General features: G+C 41.7%; 1 protein-coding gene and 1 long non-coding RNA gene across 6 annotated transcripts in view; one reads left to right on the top strand and one right to left on the bottom strand.

Annotated features, from left to right (window-relative positions):
• Positions 1-22,762, top strand: part of celf1 (cugbp, Elav-like family member 1) — a 150,271-nt gene that overhangs the window by 92,236 nt on the left and 35,273 nt on the right. The gene's annotated exons all lie outside the window — the stretch shown is intronic.
• LOC120437300 lies at positions 7,835-21,395 on the bottom strand. Its single transcript, XR_005610998.1, has 2 exons — positions 20,883-21,395; positions 7,835-8,270 (listed from the first exon to the last, which is right to left on the bottom strand). It is a non-coding gene; the product is annotated as an uncharacterized LOC120437300 (long non-coding RNA).

Raw genomic sequence — 22,762 nt, 5'->3', positions numbered from 1 at the left:
TCTGTCAAGGACAGATCTAGAAACAAACATGTAACCAATTCTGGAAAAAGAAAAATGGGGGCGTGAGAAAAAAATAAAGTCTTTCACATGTGGATTACAAACTCTCCAGGCATCAAAAAGACCAAGATCTGAACAGAAGTCCATTGTAGCCTTTGCCATTTTTGAAGGTGGTTGAGATTTTGGTGGATTATAATCAGTTTCAGGACTCAAACCACAGTTAAAATCCCCACCAATTATTATGTGATTCGGACACACAGAGGAGGTTTTTGCCAGAAGGTTTGAATAAAACAATCTATCCAAAGTATTTAGTGCATAAACACTTCCTAATAGAATTTGTTCCCCATATAAAAGCCCAGTAATCAGAATAAATCGTCCATCCATATCCCTTACAATAGTATTTAGAGTGAATGGTAGATTTTTATGGATCAATATTGCAACGCCTCTACTTTTAGAGTTAAAAGAGGAATAGTGAATTTGTCCCACCCAATGACGCTTGAGTTTTAAGTGTTCAGAATCTGTGAGGTGAGTCTCTTGCAGTAATGCAATCTGCACTCTATCTTTTTTGAGTGAGGAAAGTATTTTGTGTCTCTTAATAACGTAATTAATTCCCTTGACATTGAGAGTTAAAATTTTAATGTTACTCATTGTAAAAGTTGTCAGTCATTGGACAAAAATCGTCAACCCGAAGCAAACAAAAAACCCCCATCATAATAAACACACTGTAAAAGATTTAACCCATGGCCTGGACTGGCCATGCTGACATGAACAAAACCATCGTAAACGAATGGCAAAGGAACCTTTACACACACAACAAACTGCATAAGAATATAGGAATTAGGATAAACGTCAAAATATCACAAACCAGAAACAAACACAACAAAACAAAAAAAAAAGGAAAACAAAAAAAGCCACCCACTGGGTGGTATTACAAGACCAGTGTAGCCAAAAGAAGTTTCACTCCACGGGAGAAAAGAAAAAACAAAACAAAACAAAACCCCACCCCCGCTTCCCAAACCTGAATAAAATCGGGTTACTGTCAGTTGTGAAACAAAATTAAAGACTGAGTAAACAATTAGTACTGTATACTAGATATTGGCCCTAAAGCCACTTTAGGTACAAAAAATGAACAAATCTCTATTTTCCCTTTAACCTGTCTCTTTTCCCTCAAGCTGCATTAAACACAGTGGACTTATGCATCCTATGACGTGCTGAACTCATGTCATGTTCTAAGTTAAATCCAACAGTGCCACAGGTTGTATGGGACAAGTATCAGTTGTCTTTTAATCCAGCGCATTGATGAAACTTTGTGCATCTTTAGGCGAATCAAACTTGTGTTCAGTGCCATTGTGATTCAACACGAGCGTCGCTGGGTAGCGCATTCTGAAGCGGATGCCCTTGTCAATTAAGGCACGACAAGAAGCATTAAATCCCCGTCATTTCTCACGGATCGGGTAGGAAAAATCCTGGTTTATAAAGATCCGCTGTCCGTCGTAGTGAAGTTCCAGGGCCGCTCTCACTGCTGACATGATCTGCTGTTTGTCTCTGGAGTTGTGGAGCTTAATAATCACCGGCCTGGGGTGAGCACCCCGCGGGCCGAGGCCTCGGTGTTCACGGTCAATTTTAATGCGGGCTTTACTCGTGGAGCTGTTCCCCAGCCTGAACGTAGTAGGCAGCCAGGCTTCAAAAAACTGAATAGGACTCTCACCCTCCGCGCCTTCTTTCAGATTAATAATGCGGATGTTGTCGCGCCTGCTGCGGTTCTCTAAATCATCCAAGCTTTTTGCCATGATCTTAATCTTCTCCTCAGCTTCAGCCAGTCTTCCCGCGAGATCAGTCACCCCATCTTCCACATCTGAGATTCTCTGCTCTGCCTCCGTGACGCGTTTGGAGACGTTTTCCAGCGAGGACGAAATTTTCTCCAGTGTCCCAGACAGTGTAGACAGTTTTTGGTCAATTACCTCACTGATGCTATTAGTCACCTCATGGATGAGAGCTGCAGTGTCCACCGGGGGCGAGGGCTGGTTGCCCACTGCTACTAGCATGTCAGTTTGGCTAGCACTGTTCGTCATGGCGGCCGTCGTCTTTCGAGTCTGTATCTTCGTCTGTTTTGACATTACTTGTCATCCAAAAAGCGTATTTAGGGCTGTTGCGTATTCCCAAAACTCTCAGTCAATAGTTTTGATAAAAATATAGACAGTAGCGCGCATTACACTGTAATGAATACAGGTGGGAGCGGGAGCACAGTGAAAGCACGTCTTCTACAAAAAATCTGAATGAGACTTCCGGTGAAGATGGTTGGCTAACCATCTTCACCGGAAGTCTCATTCAGATTTTTTGTATTCAAAGTAGAAAAAAATATTGAATGGTCGATTTAAATGAGTATACCAGTGCAATTTAACCAAGTTAACCAAGCATTCTGTTTTAGGCAAATCTAGGAAGCACAAATATGCCTGAACTATGTAATGCTTTTGCTCCAGCTTCACCTGCTGTCCCAAATTCATCGAATGATGACTGTGAAAATTTTCTTTCTTTCTTGGAAAAGTTTGCAAGGTGAGGAACAGTATCTCTCCTTCTGTGTACCTCTTGTCTGCTCCAAATTCTTCTAGGCCTGTTATTTTAGAAAGGTTTTTACCAGTGTCCTTATCTGAGCTGGTCAAATGAGTTGACTCAACAAAATCGTCCTCCTGCCCTCTTGATGTTTTATCTGGACCTTTGTTTAAAAAGGTCTTTCAGTCCATTGGTCCTAGTGTGCTTACAATTATCAATGCCTCACTGCTTTCTGGTCAGGTCCCTGTTTTTTGTAAAAGTGCTGTTATTCACCCACTGTTTAAAAAAAAAAACCCAAACTTGATCCTTCTTTGCTTATTAATTATAGACCTATCTCAAAATTACCATTTATCGCCAAGATTTTAGAGAAGGTTGTGGCCAAGCAACTCACGGCGGCTCTTGATGAACATAAATCTTGATCATTTCCAATCTGGTTTTTGTAGAGCTCATTCCACCGAAACTGCACTTCTTAGAGTGTCCAGTGATATATGTGATGATGCTGGTGAGTGCACTGTTTTACTGTTGTTGGACCTGATCTCTGCCTTCGATACTGTCGACCATCATATTCTGTTAGATAGACTAAAACACTGGGTGGGTATATTGGGAACTGCCTTGGAGTGGTTTAAATCCTATCTGTGTGAACGATCCTTCTCTGTGGCTACCTCCAAGTTCAGGTCCTCTCTCACTTCTCTTGCGTATGGTGTGTGCCACAAGGTTCTGTCCTAGGACCTGTACTGTTTTTGTTATATTTACTCCCTCTTCAGGAACTTCTCAGCACTTTTAAGGACATTTCGTATCACTGCTATGCAGATGATATTCAGCTATATATCTCCTTTAAGCCACATGATGTTTCTAAACTTCTAATCTTGCAGAGATGCTTAGATTCTATCAGAGGCTGGATGGCTGATAATTATCTTCAACTTAATGCTGAGAAAACTGAAGTCCTTGTCTTTGCTCCTGATAAAACTGTACCTTTGGTAGTAAAGAATCTAGGCCCCCTTGCTTCTTTTGTTAAATCTTCTATTAGGAATCTTGGTGTTACATTTGACTCACCTCTGTCTTTGGATATTCATGTTAAATCTCTGGTTCGCTCCTGTTTCTACCACTTAAGAAATATTGCTAAGCTGAGTCCTATTGTGTCACGTTCCGAACTTGAAATGATTATACATGCTTTTGTTTCATCTCGTTTAGACTATTGTAACTCGTTGTTTACCTGTCTAAGTAATGTCTCCTTGGAACGTCTGCAGGGTGTTCAAAATGCTGCTGCAAGGCTTTTAACCAAGGCTCCTAGGTTCTCCCATGTCACTCCCCTGCTGATCCAGCTGCACTGGCTCCCCATTAAATTCAGGATCCATTTTAAGAATATAATTTTGACCTTCAGGGCTCTGCACGGACTGGCTCCAATATACATTAGTGACCTTCTTCAACCTTATATTCGCAGCAGGTCCCTGAGGTCTTGTGACCAGGGCTTGGTGGTTGTCCAGCACACTAGATTAAAAACAAAAGGTGACAGAGCTTTTGTTTCTGTGGCTCCAAGACTCTGGAACTCTCTTCCATTGAATTTGAGATCTGTAGACTCTGTCAGTTCTTTAAAAAACAGTTAAAAACCCATCTTTTTAAACTTGCCTTTGGTTGATGTTGTTTTATGTTATGTTTTATGTTCTAGCTTCTGTGAAGCACTTTGTGATTTTTATCTTGAAAGGTGCTATATAAATAAAATTTTACTTCTACAGAATGGTAAATGGCCTGTATTTGTATAGCGCTTTACTAGTCCCTAAGGACCCCAAAGCGCTTTACACACCCAGTCATCCACCCATTCACACACATATTCACACACTGGTGATGGCAAGCTACATTGTAGCCACAGCCACCCTGGGGTGCACTGACAGAGGCGAGGCTGCCGGACACTGGCGCCACCGGGCCCTCTGACCACCACCAGTAGGCAATGGGTGAAGTGTCTTGCCCAAGGACACAACGACTGAGACTGTCCAAGCTGGGGCTCGAACCGGCAACCTTCCGATTACAAGGCGAACTGCCAACTGCCAACTCTTAAGCCACGATCGCCCCTGGTCTGGTACTAATAGCTATAGGATCTTTCAGGACTTTGTGTTGTGGTGGCAAATTTTGAAGCCATCATGATAACCTTCTCCCACCAAGGATGTGGAGATCCAACCTTTTTAGATCCAATTAAAATCAAGGCACTCAAAAAGATGCTCTGGAAAAGAGTAGAATTCTTGGAACAGAGTTTAATACACTGAATCATATGAACAGCAGGAAAAATACATACAGACATTTAGCAGGAGAATTACATAGCAGAAAGCAAGCAAAGCAAAACCCCGGGGTGTACAGGCTTAAGCACAGACAGCAGAGTAACACAGAAACGAACAGAGAGAAACCGCAGAGGGGAAAAAAGTGCTGGGGTGTCCTCTGGTCCCCTAATATATAGGGACCAGTATCCCTGCCCCCTGCTGCTGGGTAACTTTCCCACCCGTCCTCCAGCCAGACACAGCTGCAGGGGTCAGGTAGCGGCCAAGTTCCTGACCAGAGGCCAGTCAGGACTTCAGCTACCCTTTGGCTTTGGCTTATCACAATAAGTCTTGACATGGTCAAACATCGCACATTAGTCCTAATTATTAAGTCTTACACAGCAAGTGGCACAATCTTATAATATAACTACATATGCTACATGCTTAACATGGTGATTAAAAACACTTCAGTGTAGGTTCAGTGTGTGTGTGTGTGTGTGTGTGTGTGTGTGTGTGTGTGTGTGTGTGTGTGTGTGTGTGTGTGTGTGATTATATTGTATGATGTTTTATTGTGATGTCTTCAGGATGACTGTTACAATGTTGCTGTTTTGGTTGTGCTGCATGAAAGACGTTTAGTGTGTATTAGGGGAGGTTAGTTACCGGAGCTGGAGAGTGAGTTATTCAGGAGAACTCTCAACAACATTAACTGCCCTGTTACTGTACCACCTTAATAAACCATGGTGAAGCAAAATGTCTTGTGCTTAAGACTCTACATGAAAGTTAAAATATATATGTTCAGTGCACATAGATATATAGTGTATATAGTTATATAGGTATACTTGTCACACATAAATCCACCACATTCCCCCCTGTGGTACCTAGAGGTACCACTTCAAAAACCCCATGCAGGGCTCTAGAGTGCGACCAATTTGGTCGCAAATGCGACCAAATTTTTCAGTGGTGCGACTAAAAAAAAAATATTTGGTCGCACCGGTGCGACCAAATATTTTCGGGTAACAAAAAAAAAAAAAATCTCTGCAACTCTCCGTGTGGTCAACAACAGAGACACATTATGCCCCCATCGTGGACTAAACCAATCAGAGATAGTCAGGGGCGGGACCTCTCTGATTGGCCGTGGTCCAGTTGAAAGTGCAGGTGGAAGAGAGAGGTGAGTAGCTTGAATTAAGCGATATCAATTCATTAACGGATTCCACACAAAGACGTAAACACAGAGCGGACCAGACGCATCAGAATCAGCTTTGTCTTTCTCGGCTTTCTCACCCCACAGCCCGAACACGGACATGCTGTCGGAGCTTAGCGATTCTGATTCGTCGGGTCCGCGCTGTGTTTCCATCTTTTTTGCGCTGATTCTGAGCTGCAGGTTTTGTCTCTCCAACCAAAATTCACCGACCCAGCAGCAAAAGAAGCAGCAAACTACGCTTCACATTTGATCAATGTTGTCATGAATTCCCTCTTACTTTTGCTGTTTTGCTTCCACCACGATAAAAATCACACTTCATGCACAGCTCCCTCTCTCCCTCTCTCTCTCTGTACTTCAAGAACAGTTTCCCGTCTCAAATCTCTGTTTTCTGCATTATTTATTCGCTTATTACCCACCAGTCTACCGCTGTTTACAGCGCTGTCGGCCGCTGTCTTTTTCTTTTCTTTTTTTCACTTAAATGACCTCGGACAAGAAAGCCTAATTTCTGCTGTTCAATACTGAAGAAATTTAAACTTCTTAAAATTATGCAAAATTGCAGAATATTGCAGAATATTTTTAAGGTTATCTGCTATAAAACGCCAGACCAGGAAAATCTCCTTCATGTTTTTCTGTCTTTTATTCTCAGTTACTTTGACACAAAGGCATCTGCTGTGATGTTCACAATTCTGATGAAGTCTCATGTGTATCAGAACTGATAAATGATCAGAATTATAATATTTCTGACTGTCTGAGGCTAAATTGAATCGAATCAGGACTTTGAGAACCGGAATCGAATGGATTATAGAAATCAGTGATGATACCCTGCCCTAGTCAGCAGCCTAGGCCCGACAGAAGTGGATGTAGCTGTGGGTAATAAGAAAAGATGAAAAGAACTATTGATAACTTTTGTGTCAAGTTAAGGACTGATCCGTCTGAAATTCATAGCCAGCTCTGACACGGTGCCATCAATCTTTGAATGCTGAAAAAACAGCAGTGTATCCAGAAAACACATTATATGCTACAATAAATGCACTGCCCAAGTGTCCCCTCTCCCTACTGCCTTTCAGCAGCAGGCAGCAGCAAACAGGTCGTCAGAGGAGCCAAGATGATGATTAAGTTTAACATTTTCTACAATATTGACAAAGCAATTTAAGCACAAGTTTGTTAGTTAATAATTTAGAAATTAATATTGTCTGTATGGACTTCCCCCCAAAGAAAGTGCACATGTAAAACTGCGGTGTTAAGCGATGCGGTTGAAAAATTTGAGTGCGCCTAACTTTTGTGCCGGTATGCCTAAATTTTTAAAGTTAGGCGTACTGGTACGCCCATGTCAAAAAGTTAGTCTAGAGCCCTGCCATGACTAAAGGAAAAACAAAAATCGTGAAAACTAATGCATGCGCTGTTTTTTTGCTAGCATACTTTAAAGCAAGCTCTAAAAAGAATATAAGAATTTGTATAAAGATCCCACACAGTTGTTGCTCAAATGAATAGGCCCTTCCTTCCACCAGAAACCTCGTAGTCATCAACATAACATTTCCCAACACTCCAATTCTCTTGGTTAACCAATTCAAGACAAATTGATTCCTCTTCATTTGCAAAGCATACTACACAGTATCCTCAACAGAATACTCAAGAAACTTAAAACCAGCCTAATTACAGGAAAATGAAAGTAAGGCATAAAACACACCAGTAGAGACACATACATACATGGATTACACAACACCATATGTGACATTGAAAATAATACAATTAAATAATTAATTCCCAATTTTGGATTTCATCTTGGTCAGGTGCAGTTTCTTTTTCTGTACAAACTTCTCAGTGTGAGCTTTGAAATGTCCTTTGATAGCTTCAAGGTTGACATTTCTCTGCAGTCAGCTTCAAACTTAACCCAACTTGTGTCCCTCCTTCAGTTCCATATTTCAACCAATTTATGAGTCAGAGAAAAGTCTCTCTTGGTACTTCTTGATTGCTGGATCTTGCATAGCTTCTAAGAGTGCTCGAGATGACTTGGTCCTACTCTTGATTGAAGGCAGGGTCTGTTGTGTGTAGTAGTTGATCTTGCACATCCATCATTCGGAAGCTGGTTTTGGCACTGGATGGCTCCACATGGGCTGTAGGCTCTGCAGTAGATTCAATGGCCACTGGATGGGTCATGGTTCAGCTGTCTGGAGCAGCCTGTTTCACTCCGTTGTCCCCTCGCACTCGTGATCAGATCACCAGCACCTGCTCCAGGACCTCTGCATCTCCATCTGTTATCCAGATGCTGTCTCCACCTGTAGAAAGATATCTTTGTAGACTGCATTAGTTGTGTTCACAGTTACCTACACAGGCCCTTTATGAGGACGTATCTATGGACCTTTGAGTATCCCATGCAATGTTAGTTGTTTTAGTCTTGTTAGTTCACGACTGCATGCACCTTAGTACCAAAGTTACTATTTGTACCCAGTTGACCTCTTCCTTAGCAAATTCAATTCATTGCTTTATTTTGTGAAGCACTTTGAAATGTTTGTCCTAAATGCTGTTATAAAGAGAAAGCTTTACTTATCTTTACCTAGCTATCAATTTAGGAAGTGCATAGTAAAGCTGCCACAAGTGTACCTAGAGTAGCCCACTTAGCTAGCTTGTCTACCAGGTTGTTTCATTTAGCCATTAAGGTGTCTGTTTTCTGATGATCAAGACATCTAATCACAGCCACAGCACTAGGGAGCTTTAGGATGACTACTAGCTGGTTTACTGCCTCTTCATACAGTACACTATTAATAATAATAATAATGATAATAATAATAATAATAATAATAATAATAATAATAATAATAATAACTTTATTTATAAAGCGCTTTCAAACAAAGTGCTTTACAACTATTTAAAACTAAAAAGATAAGTAAAATAAAAGCGATACATAGCAATACAGGTAAAAGACACAATACAAGTTAAAAACAGTAAAAATTTAAAACTAAAAGCAATAGAATTAAGACATGTAAGATAGGGTGAACAAATGTGTCTTCAGCTTAGTTTTAAAACCTCCACAGAGCATGCCTGCCGAATATCTTGAGGGAGGTTGTTCCACAGAAACAGGCACGAAAAGAAAAAGCACGCTCTCCAATTGTCTTTTTTCTGGCTCTAGGAACTTTTAGAAGGCCAGAGTCCTGAGATCGGAGAGCACGGGATGGAACATAAAGATGTAAAAGGTCGGAGAGGTATGTAGGTGCCAATCCATTTAAAGCCTTGTAGGTGAGCAGCAGGACCTTAAAATCTGCTCGAGCCTGACAAGGTAGCCAATGCAGAGAGTTCAGTACAGGGCTATTGGGGCTCTGTTGTTTTCTCTTAAGATCCTCTTTGTTCTTAAACACTATTTGAGGCACATTTCACATTTATATGCTGAATTTGAATAAACATTAGCTCTGTTACCGGCTGCCAATTCAAAATTCATCATTATCACTTTTAGCCCTAGACTTAGCGTTGCTGGCTATATGGCTGATCAAACTTCCCACACCTCTATACCCATATAGACAATGCCACATTGACCACACAGTTCTTCAAGTTGGCAGTAGTTACCGTCACTCAAAAACCATCACTTGACCCAGCTGTCCTAGCCAATTATAGGACAATCCAACTTTCCTTTTATCTCTAAAATCCCCACAAGAGCAGCTGTAAAATAGCCACAAAGAAATGCCTTATTTAAAGAGTTTCAGTCAGGTTTCAGAGCACATAAACAGCTTAGATGAAAGTTAAAAAGGATCTTCTTAAGGCCTCTGACAGTGGATTGATCTCTATGTTTGATACTGTTGACCGTAACATGTTATTAGAAGAATCCACCCACACACACAAGACTAACTATTGAGCTTCACAAGGTTCCATATCAGGACCAGTTCCTGTTTACATTACACATTCCTCCTTCAGGTAATACTACAAAAAGCACAACATGCCGCTGCCATGCTGATGACACCCTCTCTCTCATCCATCCATGAAGCCAGATAACACACATCTGTCAGTCAGCCTGCCGGAATGCTCTCGATGGCATTACTTTGGCTTCCAGTGACACTGTGAGGTTTCTTGGAGTCATTTTTTACCCCAGTATGTGCTAATATGCACATATCAGGTACTGCCTTCTTTCATTTCTGCCATATCTCTAAAGTCCTGTCCCAGAGTGATGCTGGAAAACAAGTTCATGTATTTATTACTTCTAGGCTGGCCCACTGTAATTTGTTATTATCAGGATGTTGTAGACATTGTAACTCCTTAAAAAGCATCCAACTACATCAAAATGTTGCAACATGAATACTGACAGGGACTAGAATGACAGGGTATATTTCTCCTATTGACTTCTCTTCGTAGGCTCCTTGTTAAATCTGTTTTTTAATTCACCATCCTGCTCCTATAGTACTATATCTCCCCACTTCACTCTCGAACTCTGAGCTTACTAGAATATTTAAAAGTAGAATGGGAAGCTAGGGCTCCAGCTTTTAGGTCTCTAACTATTATTAGTTATTCGTTATTATCAATCTCTGGCTCTCCTCCACATCATGTTTTTTGTCCTGTCTCTTTCTCCTCACCCCAGCTGGTCACAGCAGATGACCTCTCCCCCCTGTGCCCAGTTCTACTGGGCATTTATTCCTGTTAAAAAGGGAGTTCCTCTTCTCCAAAATTCTTGCTAAAAGGGGGTCCGATAAACAATTGTTTTGCAATGTTTTATTTTTGCAGTTTATCCTTGGATAATAAAGTGCTTTTAGATGACTGGCATCGTAATTCCATGCCTGTTCAACCTTGAGTTGAATACTATACAGCATGACAGCCTTTGTTTTTACAGAAAAGTAGCCATTGAAAAGCTAAAACAGCTGTATTAGAATAATAATACAAATTTTCACAGGCATGCATGAATTTTCAGTTTATAGACGGTAATCATAAAAATTCCCTAATTGGACCTTGTTACACATTTGTGTGGTGGACTCTGAGGCAGACAATTACTTCACACCCCATTTTCCTTAACTTGAGTGATAGTAAATTTTGGACCGTAAATAATACATATAATTGGTATTATGTTTATAATACACCTGGATGGTCATGATGAACATTGAGACCTCCTGAAAAACAAACAGTACTAATTGCAGGGTAAAAGGGTCTACTTCAACAATTTCGAGATTTGTAATGTCATGCTGCATTAACACTGCCTTACCTTAATCTTCCCAGTTTGTCCCATACCAATGAAATGTTCTTCTCTTTCCTTTTGGATGCCAAGTAGCTGGGTCAGACCTTATGTCTCTCCTCAGTGCTTCAAACTCTACCTCTGCACACTGTAACTAGAATGGAACTAGAATAGAGTCATTTAGTTCTGCTGCTTTTGCTAGAGTATGCATTTGAGGAATTTAAATATGTCAGTCCACAGACAACTGGATCCTGCCACACACAGGAAAGATAATGTATGCCCCATTTTTCTAATTAGAATAGAATAGAATAGAATTCAACTTTATTGTCATTGCACATGTCACAGGTACAGGGCAACGAAATGCAGTTTGCATCCATCCAGAAGTGCTTTAGCCATGATATAGATATATTCCAATATATATTAGCAATAATATAGATATGTAAGTATATTACAGAAATGGGTCTATTATGGTATGTTATAATGTACATGGTATGAAGTATGTTATGAATATTCTATAACTAAGTATGTACAGGCTGTAGTGAGTACAAGCTATGTACAGGCTATGAACAGGATATAAATATGAAAAACTATCCAGAATATGAAATAAAAAACTATACAGAAATATGAGATATACAGTTATACAGAAATGTGAACTATGCAAGTTATGAACAGTTGTAGGGTTAAAAATTATCATATGTACAGAATGATTATTTACACAGAACTATACAGTAGTGCAGTTAAGATAAGTGAGATATGTGGATAATTTCTACAGAGGCTATATAAAGTGCTAGTGGTTGTGAGTGGTGGTTCAGTCCATGTTATTATTGTGTGTTTGAGGGTACAGTTGTCCATTGTGTGTGTGCGTAGGTGGTTGTGGGTGTGTGTATGTTCAGTCCATGAGTTTAACGTGGGTCAGATGTCAGGAGGCAGAGTTCAGGAGTCTGACAGCTGTGGGGAAGAAGCTGTTCCGGTATCTGGTGGTCTTAGTCCGGAGGCTCCTGTAGCGCCTCCTAAAGGGCAGGAGGGTGAAGAGTCCATGTGATGGGTGACTGGGGTCTTTGATGATTTTCCCAGCCCTTTTCAGACACCGCTTCCTGTAGATGTCCTTTATGGCAGGAAGTGGTGCTCCGGCGATGCGCTGGGCAGTTTTCACGACCCTCTGCAACGCCTTCCAGTCCGAGGCAGAGCAGTTCCCGTACCAGACTGTTATACAGTTGGTCAGGATGCTCTCGATGGTGCAGCGATAAAAGTTCACCAGGATGTCTGAGGACAGGTGGTTCTTCCTCAGAGTCCTCAAGAAGAAGAGGTGCTGGTGAGCCTTCTTGACCAGCTTGGAGCAGTTGGTTGTCCAGATGAGATCCTCAGAGATGTGGACTCCCAGGAACTTGAAGCTGCTCACAGGCTCCACAGCCGTCCCCTTAATGTGGATGGGTGGATGTGGGTCAGCATTCCTCCTGTAGTCCACGATGAGCTCCTTAGTCTTCTCGGTGTTAAGCAGCAGGTTGTTTGTGTCGCACCACTCAGCCAGACGATCCACCTCCTCCCTGTAGGCGGTCTCATCGTTGTCACTGATGAGGCCAATCACCGTGGTGTCATCTGCAAACTTAATGATGGTGTTGGAACCATCAGCAGGTCTGCAGTCGTGGGTGAAGAGGGAGTAGAGGAAAGGGCTCATAACACAGCCTTGTGGTACACCGGTGTTCATTGTGATTGTAGATAAGCCGCATCCAGCCGGACATGTTGGGGGTGGTTGGTCAGGAAGTCCAGTAACCATTTGCAGATGAGGGAACTGATGCCCAGGTCTGTCAGTTTCCTGATGAGTTGTGAGGGGTGGATTGTATTGAATGCTGAACTATAAACAGCATTCTGGCGTAGAATGTTGTTGTTGTCCAGGTGTGAGAGGACAGAGTGCAGTGCGATGGAGACTGCATCCTCTGTGCTCCTGTTCTGGCGGTATGCGAATTGGTGGGGTCCAGGGGTCAGGGAGGGAGGGGGGGAGACAGGATTTGAAGTGTGCTAGGACCAGCTGCTCTAAGCACTTAGTGATGATGGGGGAGAGTGCTACTGGGCGTAGTCATTGAGGCTAGATGGGTTAGAGTTTTGGGGTATCGGGACGATGGAGGTGGATTTGAAGCAGGCCGGTACCACAGCGTGGGCCAAGGACAGGTTGAATATGTCTGTGAGCACTCCTGCAAGCTCCCAGAACACGCTCTGAGAACACGCCTGGGGATGCCATCAGGACCTGCAGCCTTGTGGACATTGATCCTGCTCAGCACCGCTCCTACATCGGTGGGGAGAGAGTCAGAGGTTGGTGGTCTGGCGTCATGTCTGTTTTGGTTGTGGTTGTGGGGCTCCCTCGCTCAAAACGAGCATAAAAGTTGTTGAGCTCGTTGAGGAAGGAGACATCAGAGGATGTGGGGGAGGGTTTGGTGGTCCTGTAGTCTGTAATGGCCTGGAGTCCTTGCCACATGCGTCGGGGTTGGAGTTGGAGAAGTGTTCTTCTACCTTCTTTTTGTAATGGTGTTTGGCTTTTTTGATGCCCTTCTTTAGATTAGCCCTGGCTGTACTGTAGGCGTGTGCATCTCCTGACCTAAAGGCGGTGTTGCGGGCCTTCAGGAGGAGACGAACAATTTAATTTGACGTTTGCTCAGTTTTTATAGGGTATGAGGCTTTAGCCTCTTTCCCTCCAAAATATCTGGTAATTTAGATTTTCTCCTAAATTGTTTTTATTTATTTATATATATATATATATATATATATCTTATTTGTTTTTGTTTTTGTTGTTGTTTTTTTTGGTTCATTCTTTGGGAGAGCTAAACATATAGTTTAGCTCTGCTAAACTATATGTTTCCCCCCCTTTGCCAATGCAGTTAACAATATGACAGAATCCTTCTCTGCTTTCTCCTCCACACTGCATTCATTCTTCTTTTTTCTTCCTTTTGAAAGAAACTACAAAACATGCTCAAAAACTCATGAAATTTTGCACACATGCCAGGTCTGGTGAAAAATTTTGTATTTTAATGGTTTTACATATGAGCACTGAGAAATGGCTCTAGAGCGCCACCTATGCCTTGTTAAATGCAGCCCTACGAACACATCGTTTGAGCTACATGTATGAAATCTGGCACACATGTGTATCATGCCAAGATGAACAAAAAAGTCAGTGGGACCATTGTCACAAACCCAACAGGAAGTCCGCCATTTTGGATTGAAGGTGACATTTTGGCTCTAATTTTACCATTTCCATGCCTCGAACTTTTTCGAACTCCTCCTTGGGATTTGGTCGTATAAGCTTCATCTTTGGTCAGTGTCAACTACACACCTGGGCCATGTTAAATTGCGGAGCTTTTGAGTTTTCGCGATACGGTGAGGCCGTGGCGCCATGGCGAATTTCGATGACTCGCCATGAAAACATATTTCAACTGCCATATTTGACACCAGGGACAGCGCCACCTAGTGGGAACAGGAAATGTCATGTTTTACACTTTGGTGTACAGTATTGTTATGGTTGACATCTGCAGCCTCAAATTTCTCCAGGAAAGCCTTAAGGAGTTGGTCTTGGGTTACAGTGAAAACTGAGTTTTCGCGAAGGGTGTGACCCCAGCAGCATGGCGATTATTGATGTCTCGCCATTAAGAAACAAATTAGTATAACTCAATGAAATCTAGTCTGATCAGTACCAGACTTTACAGGAATGATGTCAGACCCGCCCTGAACAGAATGATGTGCCCATTGTCAGGAATAGGTAGAGCGCCACCTAGTGGCACCAGGAAATGCCATGGCTTTCATTTTCTTCTACTGATTTTCACAGGTTCATTGTGGCCACCTCAAAAGCGGTGAATATCACCATCAGTCCCTCATGATGCTTCAGTGAGAAAATTGTGACTTTAAACTGAACGGCACACCCTAGTGGCAACGGGGTTCACCATGAACAATAAAGTGGCTTTTGAGGGGCTTGGAAAGTTTAAAAAGTCTTGAAATTGGGCGCACACCTCCAATGTGATGAGCGCTCTCTTTTTACGGGATCATTTTCATTAAATGGCGCAAAATGGCTCCACAGCGCCCCCTACAAAATTTCAAAACATCAGCCCCTGCTCTGTGTTTTATCTATGAGTCTGAAATCTGGCAAGCTTATGTAAGATATCAAGATGTACAAAAAAGTCTCTTGGAGCAATATCCCAAATCCAACAGGAAGTCAGCCATTTTAAAATTAATGTGTAATTTTGGCGACATTTTCCCCTCTTTTTAGGTACCGTTCTTTGATGAACTCCAAGGGATTTTGTAAGATTGACGCGATCTCCAGTGGGTGAAATCTAAAGACCTTTGTGATGTTAAATTGCGAAGCTTTTTCCGTTCAGGGAAACGGGGTGGACATGGTGGCACGTGGAGTTTCAATCACTCGCCAAAAAGCAGTAATCTGCTGTCACTCAAAAACACAATGTCCAGTCTCTCCCAAAGGTCGCAGGCATGATGAGACTTGAGCTCGGAAATGTTTGTTATGCCATTTGTCGGTAATGGTTAGAGCGCCTCCTAGTGGGATGACTATAATCATGATTGAATGAGATGAAATGTTAGCTGGTGGTTAAATGCATGAATTCCATCAATGTGACATCAGATCGAACGTGCTGGTTTTAGGTGTTGGCGTGGCTCGACGCAATGGGGTGTGAGGGCCCTCATAACGCTGCTTGCAGCTTTAATTATTTGTATTGTTTTTCTACTGGGAGAGTAACACAAGGGGTGTGGAGCCCAGGGCTTTAAACTTATTAGTTTTTTGCGAGTATTACTGATGCAGCAGCTTCATGTTGTTCACTACAAATGTCATGGATAGTTAGGTACTCTGATATCAGTCACAGTCCATGTACTGAAGATTTCTCATGGCAGTAAAAGACTCCACATTCCTCTCGGACTTCTTCAGTAACATCCACACAGAGAACATCCCAGATGCAGACGATGTTTGCTCTTAGAGGCCACCGATTGTCGCTCCTCAGCAGATTGACGAGTGTGTCAGCCGACTAAAAGTGTGTTTTAATACACTTTTCCAGCCCTCTGCAGATACAGTCTTTCATTAGACTCGAGGGATAGAGCAACCTCTATCTCAGTTTCATGAGTTGTGGATCTTCCCTTGGACACCCCTCTCTGTAGTTTCTGGGCTTTCACACATGCCAACCATTAGATGTCGTCATCCGGCTGAGTCCTCTACTCCACCTTTGTGCAGGGCCTCATCAGTGACGTAGGTCTTCGCAGTGCCAGTGTTGCTCCTCTCCACAGGCTCTTGGCTTGCTGTCTTTCCTGGTGCTCTGTGTTTCTCTCCTTCAGTTGGTGAGCTCCTTCATGTGTAAGGAGTTATTTCTTTCTTTTTTTTTTTTTCATAGCAGGAGAGTTGTTCTTTCGAGTATGTGCATACATCAGTTAGTGAGTAACTGTTTTCATTTGCTCCACTTTTTTCTTTTACCTGTGAGCTCGACTTCATGTTACTCTTCGTCATCTTACTCCTGTTCTTTGAATTCTCCTATAGAGCTTCCTTTCCTCTCACTCACAGCTTTCTTTGTCCCACCTTTTCTAATCACCCACACACTCTTCAGCTCCTTTATCTGACTTCCTACATCTCTGACTTTCTCATGTTTACTTCTCCTCCTCTAAACCATAATCACTCTTCTGATATTTTTAAATACAAAGGCTCAACTTTTGATTTTTCCTTATTGCATTTTAGATCAATTTGTTTTCTTTGTAATGGCTATATCATCCCCTCCAAACCCTGCTCCTGTGTATCCCCCCCCCCGCATGATGCACACTGCTTTATAGAGGGAGCGCTGTGTTTCTTACTGGCAGCATAGATTTATCTATATTTGCTTTTTTATTTTTCTTGTAAGATTAAGACAAGATCATAGGGGCTTTATTATCATACTTCTATTTATCAATCTAAAACCTTTTTTATGTTTTTCTCCTCAACTTTCCTGTAAAGTGACAAAATGCAGCTGTGGGATCAACCCTGTGCCTACTCAAAACTCTGATTCCTGAAATAATTGCCCCAAAATTGCCACAATACCTATTAAACTTCACAAATGAAAAGCAATAGTAATTTTTCATATGTAAGAGTTACCATATTGCATTTGCTAAAGACAGCATTTTGCAAGTTATTCCTTAAACTTATAAAGTGCAATTTATTTATTTATTTATTTATTTGCCTTCTTGGGCGGTAAAAATCACTCTGTTTTGGGACTCTTAAAACTTAAATACTTCCTGATTCAAGCCTGACACTCTGGGCTTTAAAGGGTTAAGGCCCACTTATGTCACGCGCCTCTGAAGTTCTTCTACATGTTATTTCTCTTATAGAAGAAGGATTACACACAGTCTGACCAGTATCAAGGCAAGTGTTTTAGATACCAAAGATCCCTTATTAATCCTTTCCCCCACACAATATCTAATCATGCTTTTTCTTTTTTGATCAGCAATTCTAGTGATCCACAGCTGCAGCCATGCATCCCACACTTTTATTTCTGTTGTTTCTTTTACCAGCCAAATATTTTTTTTTCTTTAGATTTAAACTTTTTATTTTTTCTCTAAAGTGCTCAGGTGTAATCACTTTGCATTCATTCCTCCTTCTTCCTCTTACCTTACTATTACACTTAATGGCATTATTTATTACATCTTTCTAATTACTGTTTTGTTATTGTTACCATTACGCTCTAGTCAGTTATTATTATATTTAAGCTTTTTGTTTACTCACTGAATTATATTATTCTCAATTCCTTCCACTACTTCTCTACTGTTAGGTCTTATGCCTTTCTCTCATTCAGTTCTGTCTTACTTCCCCAGTTCTTATTTTAATAGTTTGTTATACTGTATTTATTTTATTTTACTTGAGAACAAGTTTACTTGCGTCATCATTTTCCTCACAGATGTTTATCTTCTAATATTTTATTCTTAAATTTAGAGTTTCTTTCTTGCTGTTCCTCACTCTAATGGGCACTATTCTTTTTTACATTTTGTGTTGTTTTTTTTGTTTTTTTGTTCATAGTACTCAGCATTTGATCACTTCTTTAAGCATCTTCACTGATGTGGGCCCTAAACTTTACAAACAAGTAACATCTTTTTTCTTTTTTTAAGCAAACAGTTTTGCTTCCTGTGTCAGGTGACTCCTCTGAGCTTCGCACAAGCTCACCATAACAATACCCTCTTTGAGACATGCAGTTCAGTCTTTTACTCTTTTTCTCACACACTTGCATTTGGTTTAGATAATTTGAAAGCCTGTGCACTGGTCAAGGACACTCTTGGCAGCATATCAGGGCCCACCCCACACACTCCACTGTCAGGGAACCTGAACCAGCTACACCCTGTGATGGTGTTTACAGGCCCCCTCCTGCAGCAGCAGCTCAGCCGATGTGAGCTCTCTCACTTTTCCTTTTTCCTCTGCTACTGTCTCCCTGTGCCACACTCAACAGGCCATAAACTTTACTCTAAATTATTAAGTCCAAAAACTGTTTAAAAAAACATACCCTCTCCAACAAAACTCTTCTAATTCAACTCACTATTTTCCATTCAATGGTTTTAGCTAATATGCTCTGGGTTTAATATGTCAGTTAGTTACATTTAAACCCTACCTTCTTTTATCTTCCCAACTATTTATTTGTGATGGCAGCATTTTAAACAGATCTCTAGCAGTGTCTCTTATTGTTAATTTGTTCATATGTGTCCTCATTACCACTTCACCCCGCATGTCAGCCTATTTATTCTGAACTCCTTGACACAATTTATTTCCAACAATCATTCATTTCACATCATATTACTCAGGTGTCTTTTCCACTTTCTGTATGCTTTTGGGTGAGTTTATGACCCCTCAGCAGAACTCTCTACAACAGACAAAACTTCATTATTTACTACTCTTGCACTCCTCTTTGGTGAGTGATAACAAACCCTCAATATACATTTCACATGCAAACTCTGAGACATTATTAGAATTCTTCTACAACTCCTGCATTTTACTGAGATCTATTTATGGATGCTGTTTTGACTCTCTTATCTTCTTTATAGCCCAAACATGTTCTTATTTATTTTGTCTCTATCTCTTGTTCCATACTAAGATGTTTAGATGTTCTTAGATCATCACCACTGCCTTCTGTATTTCTCCAAACACAACACAAACCTCCGCATTTCATTTATTATTTGTTTGTGTGATTTATTTACTTTCCCTCTAATTATTTTAGGCCTGGGTTTTATCCCAGCTATGTTTTATTATTAGAATTAGTTTATAGTTGTCATTCTTACTGTTATTAGTTTGGATATGTTATAATTTAGCTATAGGTTGGGTTATCTTTTTTTTTTTTTTACTTTAGTCAAGCAGTCTATTTCCAGTTTATTTAACTTTTGTCATACCGTCATTAAGCTAATAATCCAAAAAAGTGCCTGCAATCCCTATTTATTAATTATCCCTATTTTGGCAATTAATATTTTCTTTTACTCAATTTTACCCACAAATTTTCCACCTTACATTGTTGCTTAACAAATATTTTATTTCTGCAGATCTTTCAGTTTAAATTCTATAAACAACATTATATTTCATCACCAGTGTCTGTTTTTCTCTTTATATTCAACAATTCTTAATTTTTGCCGACTTATCGCTTTTCACTGCTCTGATGCTCCTCTCACTCCTCCACATTCCTTAGGGATGATTCGCAAACTGCCTGCAGACACAGTGCTCTGCAGCACAGAGAGCTCAGTTTTTTCTCAGTCTCTCAAAACAGTCCATCTACAACTTTTTACTTATCTACCTACTAACTTCCCGTTTTCTTATTTATTTATCAAAACCCACCCCTTATGCGTATTCCTCTAACTCTTATTTACAGCAAGAGTTATTTTAGCAGTATTTACAGCAATAAATGGTTATATTCATAGATTAATATTAAGCAGTATTTACAGCAACAAAAAGATTATATTCTAGACTACTAGTTAGCAATATTTACAGCAGTGATTCTACTTAAGGGTTAGTAACAGCTATTTACATATTTACACTTTGGCCAAACGTGTCGCCTTTCATACTGCGACGCGCGCAATTTACCCAGCGTGTCCAGACCAGTGGACTAAGAAACCCTCAGATTCCCACTGCGAGCCCCAAGCCCCTGTGTTACGTGCTGAGTTCTTATCTCCAAAAATCCTCCAAAGCCTGAGCAGACCTGACTACCTAGCAATTCACTTGGGTTAACTAGGTTAACCAGTTAAGTGGTTAACCTAGTTAGCCTGTGTCAACTTATCAACCTAAATGGATAACTAGGTTTCCAGTGGTAACCACCTTGAGGGTGCCGACATATACATCATTTTTCATCATTTTTCATCACTTCAACTTTTCACTTCTGTGCAACTTAAGCCTATTCTTCAGATACACTTCCTCAACACTAAAGAATAGCGGAAAAATAAACCCAAACTCTCCCAGCACAGCCCTGGATTCATACTCAAGTACAGGGCAGAGCAGCCTTTTACACACACACCCCACACACACAGCGCTCATTAACACTCCCCCGCGGGTCACACAAGTTACAGGAAAAACACACACACACACGTGATGCAGCATTAAACTCTGCAACTAATATTTTTTCTTACAGTGTAACACTTTATCTTTCAGAATAACAGCAACCATTTGATTAAAGTCCTTTTCAAGGTTAGGTGAAATCTACTTGGAGCCTGGTTGGGAACCCCCCTTCTGCACTCAGACAACACCAAAATTGAGCAGAAAAAAAACTCTGCTTACCTTATTGTAGCAGCCGCTTGGTGTTCTCTGATGTGCAAGGCTTTGGCATTCCCCAAGGCCCCCAGCAAATCACCTTAATTCCTTGTCCCTTCGTACGTCGCGAATTGTGGTCACAAATTTTGAAGCCATCATGATAACCTTCTCCCACCAAGGATGTGGAGAGCCAACCTTTTTAGATCCAATTAAAATCAAGGCACTCAAAAAGATGCTCTGGAAAGGAGTAGAATTCTTGGAATAGAGTTCAATACACTGAATCATATAAACAGCAGGAAAAATACATACAGACATTTAGCAAGAGAATTACATAGCAGAAAGCAAGCAAAGCAAAACCCCGGGGTGTACAGCCTTAAGCACAGACGGCAGAGTAACACAGAAATGGACAGAGAGAAACAGCAGAGGGAAAACAAGTGCTGGGGTGTTCTCTGGTCTTATCTCAGTTGTTCTCCTGACTCAAGTTTGGTCCGTTTTTTTTTTTTTTGTTTTTTTTTTTCACCTTTTATTGTTTTTTTTGTTTTTTTTAATTTTCACTTGCTAGATATGGGACAGACTTGAATGAGGAAAAGAAAAGGGAGAAAGAAAGAGGGGGGAAAACAGCGGAGAAGAGGGACGGGGATAAAGGGCAAAAAATAAAAACCAACAAAATAAGCAGACAAAAAACACATATATCAATCACCTGGATCATCTGTTGAGAAAGAAAAAAGAAAACAAGCAGAAGAAAACGAGAGCAATAGAATAAACAACATCACGATGATATATGGGAATATAACAGTAAATACTAAATATTAAACATTATTGTGCAGCACGTAAGATCGACAGCGCACAGTGTGCTTTAAGGTAGGAGCCAAAAAGGGTGTAGTTTGTGTGTGAGAGCACCCTGTGTACACCTGTGAGCATGGACGCTTGTTTTTTTAAAGGTTCCTTCATGTAATGATCTGGTAGAGGGTGTGGGAGCCACAGCCCGTCCTCCAGGGCATGAAGCAGGTATGGAGGAGATCAAAACTCCAGACATCCAGAGGCCCCCAGAACACAAGAGACCAAGGAAGACCAACAGAGGGCAGCCGCATGCTATCCCAGAAAGAGCTGAGGAGAGTCCCAGATGAGGGGTCACTCAGCAGTCGTGGAGCAGAAGCCAGGGGGGGTTGCAGTGACGTGCCCGTGAGGTCCGCCGGCAACCAGCTGTGCCAGAGTGACCGAGCCCCAGGCCGAGGGCACCCCACCCCCGAAGTGGCCCGAGCGAGTCCCAGGCTCCAGGCCCCAATAAGCAGCCACCAAGGAGTGAGCCGGTGTGTACCTGGACGCCCATCCCCGGACACAAAGAACCACCAACGCACCGATGTCTGAGGGCGTCTGCCACTGGCAGGGGAAGTGGTCGGGGGAGATAGGCCTCCATACCTAGGAGGGCCTGAGATGTCCCTAGAGAGGTGGCGTCTGATACCCAACCTGACATATAGACACAGACATACAGGCACACACAGATACAAACATCCATTCCCACCCTCATGCTCTCATATGCAATTACTCAACACTCAACCACCGTGGAGACAGACATAGAGAGACACTGTACACACAATCACACTCCTCAAGCGTACTCTAAGAACCGGGTCTAGGTACCCTTGCCCCTGGAGGGGGAAACTGCACCCAGACCCAGGTGGTGTTACCCTTTTCCCTGCGGTGGGGAGAAGCAGACCACCCCGACTCCGCAGCAGCAGGGAGGCCCCACATTCCAGACCCCAGTCGGACGGCCAACTCCTCCTCCTAGCCCCCCCGCTCCAGCAGGCCGCAGAGAACGGGGGTGTGTGAAGACTCCAAACCTCCCTCCGCCCGCTCATATGTAGTGTTGATGCATGTGTGTTCTAAGGTGCATTTAAAACCCAGGAGGG

Source organism: Oreochromis aureus, unplaced genomic scaffold, assembly GCF_013358895.1.
Source record: "Oreochromis aureus strain Israel breed Guangdong unplaced genomic scaffold, ZZ_aureus HiC_scaffold_60, whole genome shotgun sequence".
Lineage (NCBI taxonomy): Eukaryota > Metazoa > Chordata > Actinopteri > Cichliformes > Cichlidae > Oreochromis > Oreochromis aureus.
The sequence above is the reverse complement of the archived record's forward strand: the minus strand, read 5'-3'. Positions and strand labels throughout refer to the sequence as shown.